Here is a 9,330-nt window from a genome sequence, read left to right on the forward strand (position 1 = left end):
AAGCTCCATATGGGGAATCTAAAACTTGAAATGGTCTCTATGTGCCCGATAGTTTCATTCATACAACCCAGACGTGCCTGGAAGACAGCCTGGGTGCAATCATGAAGATTCAAATGGAGGAGAAAGACACAGGTTAAAGTCTGATAAAGGAAGGAACATACAATCCATGGGTTGAAATCCAGTAAAAAGTGCTTCATGGAGACTACTAAAGCCTGTTAAGCCTTTGGTAGTTATACTGTGGGCCCTCATTGAATGGCAGAGTGCTGGAGGCTGAAGGCATCTCTGGAGGTCACCTTCTCCAACCCTCCCTCACCTCCAGGTGGCTTTTGAGTATCTCCAAGGGTGGAGACTCAACAGCGCTCCGGTGAAACGTTCTGAGCCAGGTATCAACCCTATGCTGAAGAAATCCTGGCCTTCTGCTGACATGGGAGCTGCCTTGGGAATCTGGTTAGTGATGATCGAGGGCATGGCCTGAGCACAGCTCTCTGGCATGGAAATTCAGCTGGTACTTCATCTTTATTTCACACACCAGTATAGCAGATGAGGAAAGTAATTGTAAACTCTTTTCATGCAGGGCTTGTCTTCCCTCCTTGATGCCACCAGTTTGTATCATACAGGTTCAGTTTGAAATGACTTTTAAGATGTGCCAGGTAGGAACTGTTTAGAGGAATAAAATAAAGAAATCACAGTGATGCTCTTGATCTCCTTCAGGCAACAGAACATCTTGACTTGCGTCTCTTAGGGAGAACTGGAAAGTTTAAGAACTAAATTTTCAAATGAATAGTTTGACTTTTACTTTTGGCTTGGATACTAATGTATGCATTACATGTATGCCAAGTGTTCTGCATGTCAAAATATCACCAGTAATCTTGGGAAAGAGGAGGCCTTTTCGGAGAAGGACTCCAGGGAGTCAGCTGTCGTTTGAAAGTTCTCTGTATTTCAGCGGTGCTGGATATGATATGGAAGGCCAGTGATGACAGAGGGTGTCTGGACCACAGGGCTCAAACTCCTGGAAGAAGCACCACCATCCATTCTGTGATGTATGACTGGCAAAATCCCTGACCTTGCCGAAGATCTGCAGTGAGTTCTGTAAAGCAGATGCAGTTGGCATTGCTTCTGCTCTCACATGACCTGACTGCATGGTGAAGGCTGACTTATGGTTAAGTGGAAAACAGTTGCTGAACGGTGTTTGATGTCATTTAGTGTTTGCTGAATTTGCTGTTTTGTGTTTCTATTGGTTCTAGATGTACAAAGTGGGGCGTGTGAGCCAAAGGGAACATTTCCTGATGTGTTGTGCAAGGACAGTGGAGAAGTCAAGGAAAGTTCATTCTACTCTTAAAATCTCAGTTCATGCACTGTTCTTTTGAAATCCAGGCAGGTTTTGCTGACCTGCTGCGTGTAATCTCAATATCTACTCTGCCATTAAAGCACTGATTTGTTCTTTCTTCTGTACTAAAATTACACTGTTCCATGAAAACTGCCATCACTTCTGGAGAAGACTGTATCTAGTCTTCTACATCTTTATAACTGGGCATTCATGGCATAAAATGACTTCAGTGTAAGATAAACAGGAATGCTTGAAACAAACACCTGCTTTCACAGGCTGTTACTAGAGCTGGGATACCGACAGCCTGGATTTATTGGTGTGACCCAGCAGACATTTTTCACCCGTTTTTGGAGGCAGATGTGCAATAGAGTTTTATTTCCACCAGAATGTAGGTTATTAATTTATGGAAAGTAAAGGCAGAGTGAGGACTGGGAAAAACACTTTTTTAATGGCTATAATTCAGTCACCTAAAAATAATACTTGCAGGTTCTTTCTGTAGCCTATTGCCTGTGTGTTTTCTTTTTAGTTCTTTCTTGAATGAGTTAGTAATTTTTTTCTGTGTTTGATACAGCTACATTTTCACTATAATTCTGTACATGAAAAAGTAGTTAGAAACATCTGCTCCAAGCTTATTTTTTATTTAACTAACAATTAAATTCCCTTTTTTTTTTTTGCAGTGCACATAGCAACTCGAGTTGACCTCATTTATCCTCTTCAAAAACGTAAGTACTTTAATTACACCACTGCCTTCCTCCTCAGATCATTTTAAAATGATGGAATTTCAATTTGTATAGTCTCTCATCATATTGTATATATTTTTAATCTGAAGTTCCAGCTTATTACCATGTGTACCACTTCCCAGTGCTACAGGATACTATTAGACAGCCAGGTTATGAGGACAGACCTCAGCAGACACATTTCAATTTCCTTACCCTTAGAAACAGGGCTCCGGGTAGCAGGGAGACCTATTCCTCCTCACTCCTTCAGACTTTTTTAAAATCTTTTATAACTGGCACTTCATCTTTATTTCACACACCAGTATAGTAGATGAGGAGAGTAATTGTAAACTCTTTCCATGCAGGGCTTGTCTTCCCTCCTTGATGTCACCAGTTTGTATCATACACCAATTTATGGTCAGAGTTGGACAATGTGCAAAACAACAGTTTTCCATTGAAATAAAATAAAATTCTTGGCTTGGTTGAGAGTGGAGCTGTAGGCACTCCTGATAAGCTGTTTAGTGCAATCTAATCTTACCCTTCAGTCTTTGAGAGCAGCCTGTTTTGTTGCAGATCAGTCAAATATTTTGTGTGCAAGTGACCTTTTTGCTTAAACCAGGAAAAGGGATCGTATATATTTGTTTCAGATTGAACTGATTTATTTTTTGGTTCAGTTTTTGAAGGTGGTGGTATTGAGGTATACCCTGTGGTATTGAGGGCAAAATATTAAGCAGTGCAGTTAAAAAAGGTTACCCTGAAGTTCCAATTCATGCCTAATAGACATGGATTGGTATCAAATCCTGACTGGACACTTTCCTAGTGACCTTCTGAGCCATTAATTCTGTGTGCTGTGGGCATATATGGGTTTCCTAATGTGTGAGGATCTGGCTTGGTATCCTTGTGTATTTTTAGGTGCACAATGAAATTAGAGATCTGACAAAAGAGCAGGAGAATGTGTTTTTGAATATCAGAAAATACAGTCTCAGTAGCAAGTCCTCATGGGACTATTTATTTATGTACAGTTAAGGTCTGCAGCCTCTATCTGTTATGTGGTGATTGCCTGGAGGGAAAAAAATATGTATTTATCCATAATGAAGTAGTGCACAGTTCATACAAACAGATATGCTGGAAATTAAACCAGGAAAGGGAAGTATTCTCAGTGGTGTGCTGGGAATATATAGGGTTTCCTAAATTATAACTCTGCATCTCCAGTAGGTCCATTATTAGATGATTCATGTAAAACTTCCCTGGCTGTGCAAATACCCCGGATGTGTCATTACAAATGCGGTGTCAGTGAAATTATTTTGATAAAGCAACACAGTTTTATGTCGTGTTTCTATCAATTTATTTTCTGTATAAATAATATAGAAAGCGTTGTTTTCTTTAATATCACTTTCTCTTTTTTTGGTCAGCTTCCTCTTTCACACAAACAACCAAGCCAGTAACCAAAATAAAAAAAAAAAATTCTCTTTTCTCTTGAGCACTAATTAGTTACTGTACAGTACCTTCAGCAGCAGATTTTGGTAGAAGGATGATACATTTTCCTGAAGAATGTTTATTTCTCAGCCTGATTTTTTTTCATTTAAGATAAATAAGTTAAAAATGTTTAATTTCTATTCTTTTGCCCAGTATTGATTTAAGAAAAGAAAGCTTTGTGACAAAACAAATGCGAATGTCTGGGGGAAAAAAAAAAGTATCATTTTAGCCAAATGGCTAAAATGCATTATCAAGTGATAAATGCACAGATTTTTTATCTTTCCCTCACCCCTCACTCCCCCATCACAATTAACTACAGCAAAGGAGATTTTGTAATGTGAATATATTCACTGACAACTGAGTGGAGGTAAACTCTTTTTTCCCCTAAACTTAATTTCTGCCCTGCTTTCATTTTTTTCCAATTTAATATAGAATAAGAATGGGACAATCACAAAAACACCCACGGCTGCCTGTAGCTCTCTAGCTCCCTCTCAGAACACCACCACAGGACATCAGAAGGACAAAGTGAAATATTTTTAGATGTGGTATTTCTGTATCCTACTAGAATATAATGAAAATACGATTTCTGATGAAGATAATGCATAGTTTATGTTTGAGCATGCTCATGTGCATATTATCTATTTCCCCAATATGATGGAAAAAACCAGAACAATCAATTTAGTAAACTTTTTTTTTTTACATAGAATCAGAGAGAGGTTTGGGTTGAAAGGGATCTTAAAGATCATCTGGTTCCAACCCCACTGCCAAGAATAGGGAAATTTCTTTATGTTAATAGTGGCAGTCAAAAATCATCCACTTAACTATAGACAGGACTAACATTAAGTAATAATAATAAGCCAAAGAATTTATCATAGATCTATAAGGAGCTACGAAAAAGCAGACGCTAAACCTGGAAGCTTGAGGAAATGTTTTCTTTTACACTTTCTTTTTCTTTTGCTACATACAATAATCCTAGCATCTTTCAATGGGCTATTCAGCTATTTCCTTTATCAGCAACAGTGCTACATTCTAATATGTTTAGAATTTTCCAAGATACCTTGCAGTTTAACACTTATAGATAGAATAAGCTGAAAGGATTCCCCCCACCCCGTCTCCCAGCACAGGATGAAGAAGAAAGTAGAAAACAGGAAGAAAAAAAATCAAATATTCAAAGTGCAGTAAGGTTTAAATCCACAGGTATATGATATCAGTCACCAGAAGCTATCAGAAGTCCTCACTTGTGTATGAAAATAAGATATGGAATTATTCTGTTTCTCCTTTAATGTTTTAAGTTTGCAGAACTGGGAAGAGGAGTTTTTAATCCTGAAACACAAGATTTGTATCAACAATTCTGTGCAACTGTTTCCTTTCAGATTCTGGCTGCAGGAAGCTTTTGCTCTCACAAGTCTACATGAAAAACTCCAGGTAGGATAATCCAGATTTAGTGAACATTCTGCAAAACTGATAGCAGTATGGATTCCATTCTTTCTCTGCAGGGCACAGTTGTGCTGTCATTTGTCACTGATGAGGTGCTTTGTTAGCACACAGAAGCTCTTACCTTGAAAACAGCCTTCTTGAACAACAGACCTTTTCTTAAGAAAATAACTGTTCCGTGGATGTTTTTGCACAGCCATCACTCCTGCACTGGAGCAGATGTGGAAATGTTCGTAAGCTCAGTGAAAAGCTACTTTAAAATCAGTCCTGGTTCACAGATGCTGTAAACATCTATTTTCATCAGTTAAAAAACGTGGTAGCTTTTCCTAAAGCAGTGTCTGAGATGATTTTGTTTTGATTGTTCAACACTGTTGGTGTTGAAAATAGGTGTGTCAGCATTTGAAAGATGGTCCTCAGGCACTGAGGTTTTTTTTAATAGCAAGTAAAATTCTCATTAAGGGGCAATTTTAAAAAGCAATAACATTCATTTTTTGGGCTGTTAAGCATATAGAGTGTTTATATTTCCAGCAAAGAATGAATTAATGGAAAATAAATTTCTGTCATGCACTAGTGCCACAGCATTGCAACATAATGTATGTGAGGCTGATTGCAAGTCAGCCTTTCAACAGGATTATACATGATCAAAGCTTCTGGAGTGAGAACTATGTAACTTAAATGATTGAAAACAATTTTAATGTTTGTCTTCTCTCTTTTTCTTTCAAATCAAAGCTTGTTTCTTGTTAATGATGTGTTAAATTTAAAAAGCCACAGCTCTCAGTCTCTGTATCTCCCTAATTACAGGCAGACATGTTTGGTGTCACATCCCTTCAACACACAGACAACTCAGGTTCTTTGCCTTAGGTGCCTGTTGCTGGTAGGATTGACTGCACTGGCCTGAAAATATCTGCCTCTTTTGATGTTTGAGTTACAGGTCAGTGCCAGGTCCCAGCAAGGCGAGATGCTGTTCTTTGAAGGAAAGTCCCAGCAGATAGGACAGGACTTCCCACACCCTACAGGAGGCTGGGTGTCCACCAAGGAGGGCTGAACTCATTCACAAGGACCCGACTTTCCATGCTCACCTTCTGCAATCCCTGACTCTTCTGAGACAGTGATAATTCACTCTGGAAGGCCTGGTGCCTGAAGTAGTTATCCATCACTATCAGCACAACTCAAACCATCAAACAACTCCCACAGGACTCTTTCAGATGTTAGTTTAGTGATTTTAAGTCACTAAGATGCCTTGTGAATTTTTATGTCCACTGGCACAATGCCAAAGTCTAAGAAAAACCTATATTTTGAAAAAAACCCTATTGATAATGAGATAATACTGAACCTCTTATTTATTAAATATTTATCATTATCCAGAAATGACACGTGAAATCAGGAGCAGATTGATTTTCAAACAGAACTCATGAGAACAATCTCTCTCTTGGTAGGACTTAGTAGAACTTTGCTATCTCTGTAGCAACATTCAGGATCTAGTAACTAGGAAGGCCTGGTACACCATGGGGATTAATGCTCTAAACAAACCCAGGGGGCTTCAGAGGGGTCAGAACATGCTCATTTCTGTGCCTACTTCCATAATCACACGGATTAATTTTTTCAACAAACTGAACTGGCTGCAGCAGAAATCTCCACTCTTCTGTGCAGTCCTTGTCTCAGCCTGTTCCCACAGACCCAGACATGCAGGGGTGCTTTCAGACTGCCCAGGTGCCATGCCAAGCTCTCCCTGCCTGGCAGCCTGCCCTTCCAAGGCACCACTGGTGGGAGAAGGGCCAGTGCTCCACTCTACCCTGCCCATGGAGAACTGATCTGGTGTCAGGGCTCTGCCTTTCTTCAATGTCACCGACGTTGCACAGATGCTTTCGCGCAGTTGGCAGATGTGGCCCGGGAAAGACACGGAGTGAAACTCTGCAGGAAAGCTGCTTGCAAGTGGTATTAATAGAAAAAACACATGCAGGAGTGATCTGAGTAACTTCATTTCCTTGAGGAGGCAATAGTGAGGCCAAGAAGAAATTCAAAAGTAAAATAAATGATATTGTTAGAGATGTGAAAAAATAGCATCCCCTTCTTTCCTTTCTTCCCCCTCCTTCCTGCCTGCCCCCTCCAGTTTCATCCACTGTTTTGATGGAGACAAATACAAAGTATTTTGTCTGGAATATCCATACTTGATTTTTCTGCCTTTTTTTTTTTTTTAATTTCCTCATAAGAAAATTAATTTTTATTAGTGACCCCCAAGGCTTCCTAAAAAGAAATTTATGCTATACCCAAAATTTTAAAGAAGAAAAGGACTATTCTGTTTTAGCAGTTATCAATTATCTCAACAATCTATCATCACCAGAATAAGTAGACAAGTTCTCCAAACTGACACTTCAAATGAGTTGGCTGATGTCGAATAACACACAATTTGCACAGCATTTTCCCAGCTTCTAGAGCTCTTTCCTTGGAAATCATTATGGAAAGTGTTGGAGTAGCAACTTCTGGCATTGATATGTTGCAAAATATCTCCACAGCAGATTGAAACTCTGAGAAGCTTCCGGCATGTCAGACACAGTAGAGTTTGTCCTATTCTCCTGTTTTTTCAGTGAGAATGCCCTCAAGGCAACTCACAACATCTGCTGTGAACACATGAAATCCTTCCCTTCTCTGCAGCCAGCTTGCCACTGGGTTTGATGGAGCCAAAATATCAGGCTCGTTCAGTGGAGCCAGGCGCAGCTCGGACAGACAACAGTGTGAAAATCAGCGAGACAACAAACTTTCAGTAGGAGGAAAAGGGGAGAATCAAACACAGAAATCAGTGCTGCAATTAAAAAAAAAAAAAGGCATATAATTTTTTGTTGCACTGCAGAATTTACAGCTGATCAAGCCATAACCCCCAAGCCTCTCCTTTTGATTACTTTGGATGCTCTTGGTCCACAGCGCCTTTTACCTTCCCTCTGGTCAGAGTGGCCAACAGCGTTCTTGGCCATAAAAACCAGGAGAGGGAAAATCACTTGGTGTCTTTTTAGGCATTCACTGGCAAGGAAACTGGAAGAGTCTTGAATGGTTACAGGTCTTCATGGCAAGAAAGGATGTTGCAACAGTCACGCTGCAAACACTGTAGTGAATGGAAAAAAAAGCAGCACTGGAAATCTGTTCCCTTACGGATGTTCCAGTCGAGACACAGTCACAATTATTTTAGGAGGGAAAACATCATACACTAAATACATTTATTATTTGGATCTGTTTCTGCTTTGGACAGATTGTGACAATCTTACATAAACACTCAGTATTAGGACAGTCTGATGTTTGACCCAGATCTGATTATTTTGCAGCACACACAACTGTGCTTCCAGGGGAAGATTCCCCCATGTCAAGTTTCTAAACAGGGTAAATAAAGCCATCTGTTGTGGAAGCAGGATTTTTAAATTATATGCCCTGTTAACCACTGTTTTGCACACTGAGCTATTTGTGTCTAAAGAAACAACCTTATGCCTTTCCAAAAGGAGTTCTGCTCTCCTGATTTACACGTTTTATGGGCCAGATATCAGATGTCTAAAATAACTTTTATTCTTCTTACATTTACTTCTATCAGACTGATTTCAATCTTCTCCCTTTCCACTGACCCCTTGTGTTTCTTTCTGCTTCCTACTTTCTCTTGATCTGTAATACAAATATAATTGCAATCAATATTTTATGAAAAGTTTGGTCAGCGAAAGTAATACTTGAAAATATAAATATGTTATATATTTTATATCTAGTAAAGTAATTAAAATATCTCACATGAAAGAGATCTCATCAGCCTCTAGCCCAATGCAAGCCTCTTTTTCTCTGCAGGGATAAGTAAGAAGCACGTAAAGGAAGTAAGGGAAAATTTCCATGGTAGGAATGTTTTTTTCCAGACCTTTCAATAAGTGTTTAAGAGAAACATTTTTTCCCCCTGGAAAAACTGCATTTGAAGACTCCATTTGTTTATCTAAATTTTGTTGAGTCAGCAAGTGATTTAAATTGCTATTTCCAGGACTGTTTCACTCTGTGCACTCTCTTCAGTCACGAAGAGAACCAGTCCTGGCTACAAAAGAGGAGAGTGAACACAAATTTATGCCACGAATTAGCACATGGAAGGAACACCAAGTGCTGTTTCACCAACCACTTTATCACTTTGGGGGTCCATATGGGTTTCTTTAATAGGGTTTAATATTTGTCCTCTTTTTATTCTTATGGGAAGGGATACAACAGACTAGACACTGATGTCTCCTTAAGGAAGTTGGGGCACCATCTGTATTCATGCCAGCTAAAATTCTGCTCAGCTGGCTCCCTTTTTACCTAAGCCTTAGAAAAGTTCAAATATATATATATATATAGTTCAACTTTTAAATTCTCTTGCACAACTTGATA

General features: G+C 39.2%; 1 long non-coding RNA gene across 1 annotated transcript; it reads left to right on the top strand.

Annotated features, from left to right (window-relative positions):
• Positions 1–2,000: 2,000 nt before the first annotated feature.
• On the top strand, positions 2,001–7,129 carry LOC113995176. The gene is made up of 3 exons (XR_003543289.2): positions 2,001–2,049; positions 4,893–4,944; positions 5,885–7,129. It is a non-coding gene; the product is annotated as an uncharacterized LOC113995176 (long non-coding RNA).
• The last annotated feature ends 2,201 nt before the right edge of the window (positions 7,130–9,330 follow it).

This window comes from Pipra filicauda, unplaced genomic scaffold (genome assembly GCF_003945595.2).
Source record: "Pipra filicauda isolate LSUMZ 115617 unplaced genomic scaffold, ASM394559v2 scaffold348_size1222971_pilon, whole genome shotgun sequence".
In the NCBI taxonomy this organism is placed as follows: Eukaryota; Metazoa; Chordata; class Aves; order Passeriformes; family Pipridae; genus Pipra; species Pipra filicauda.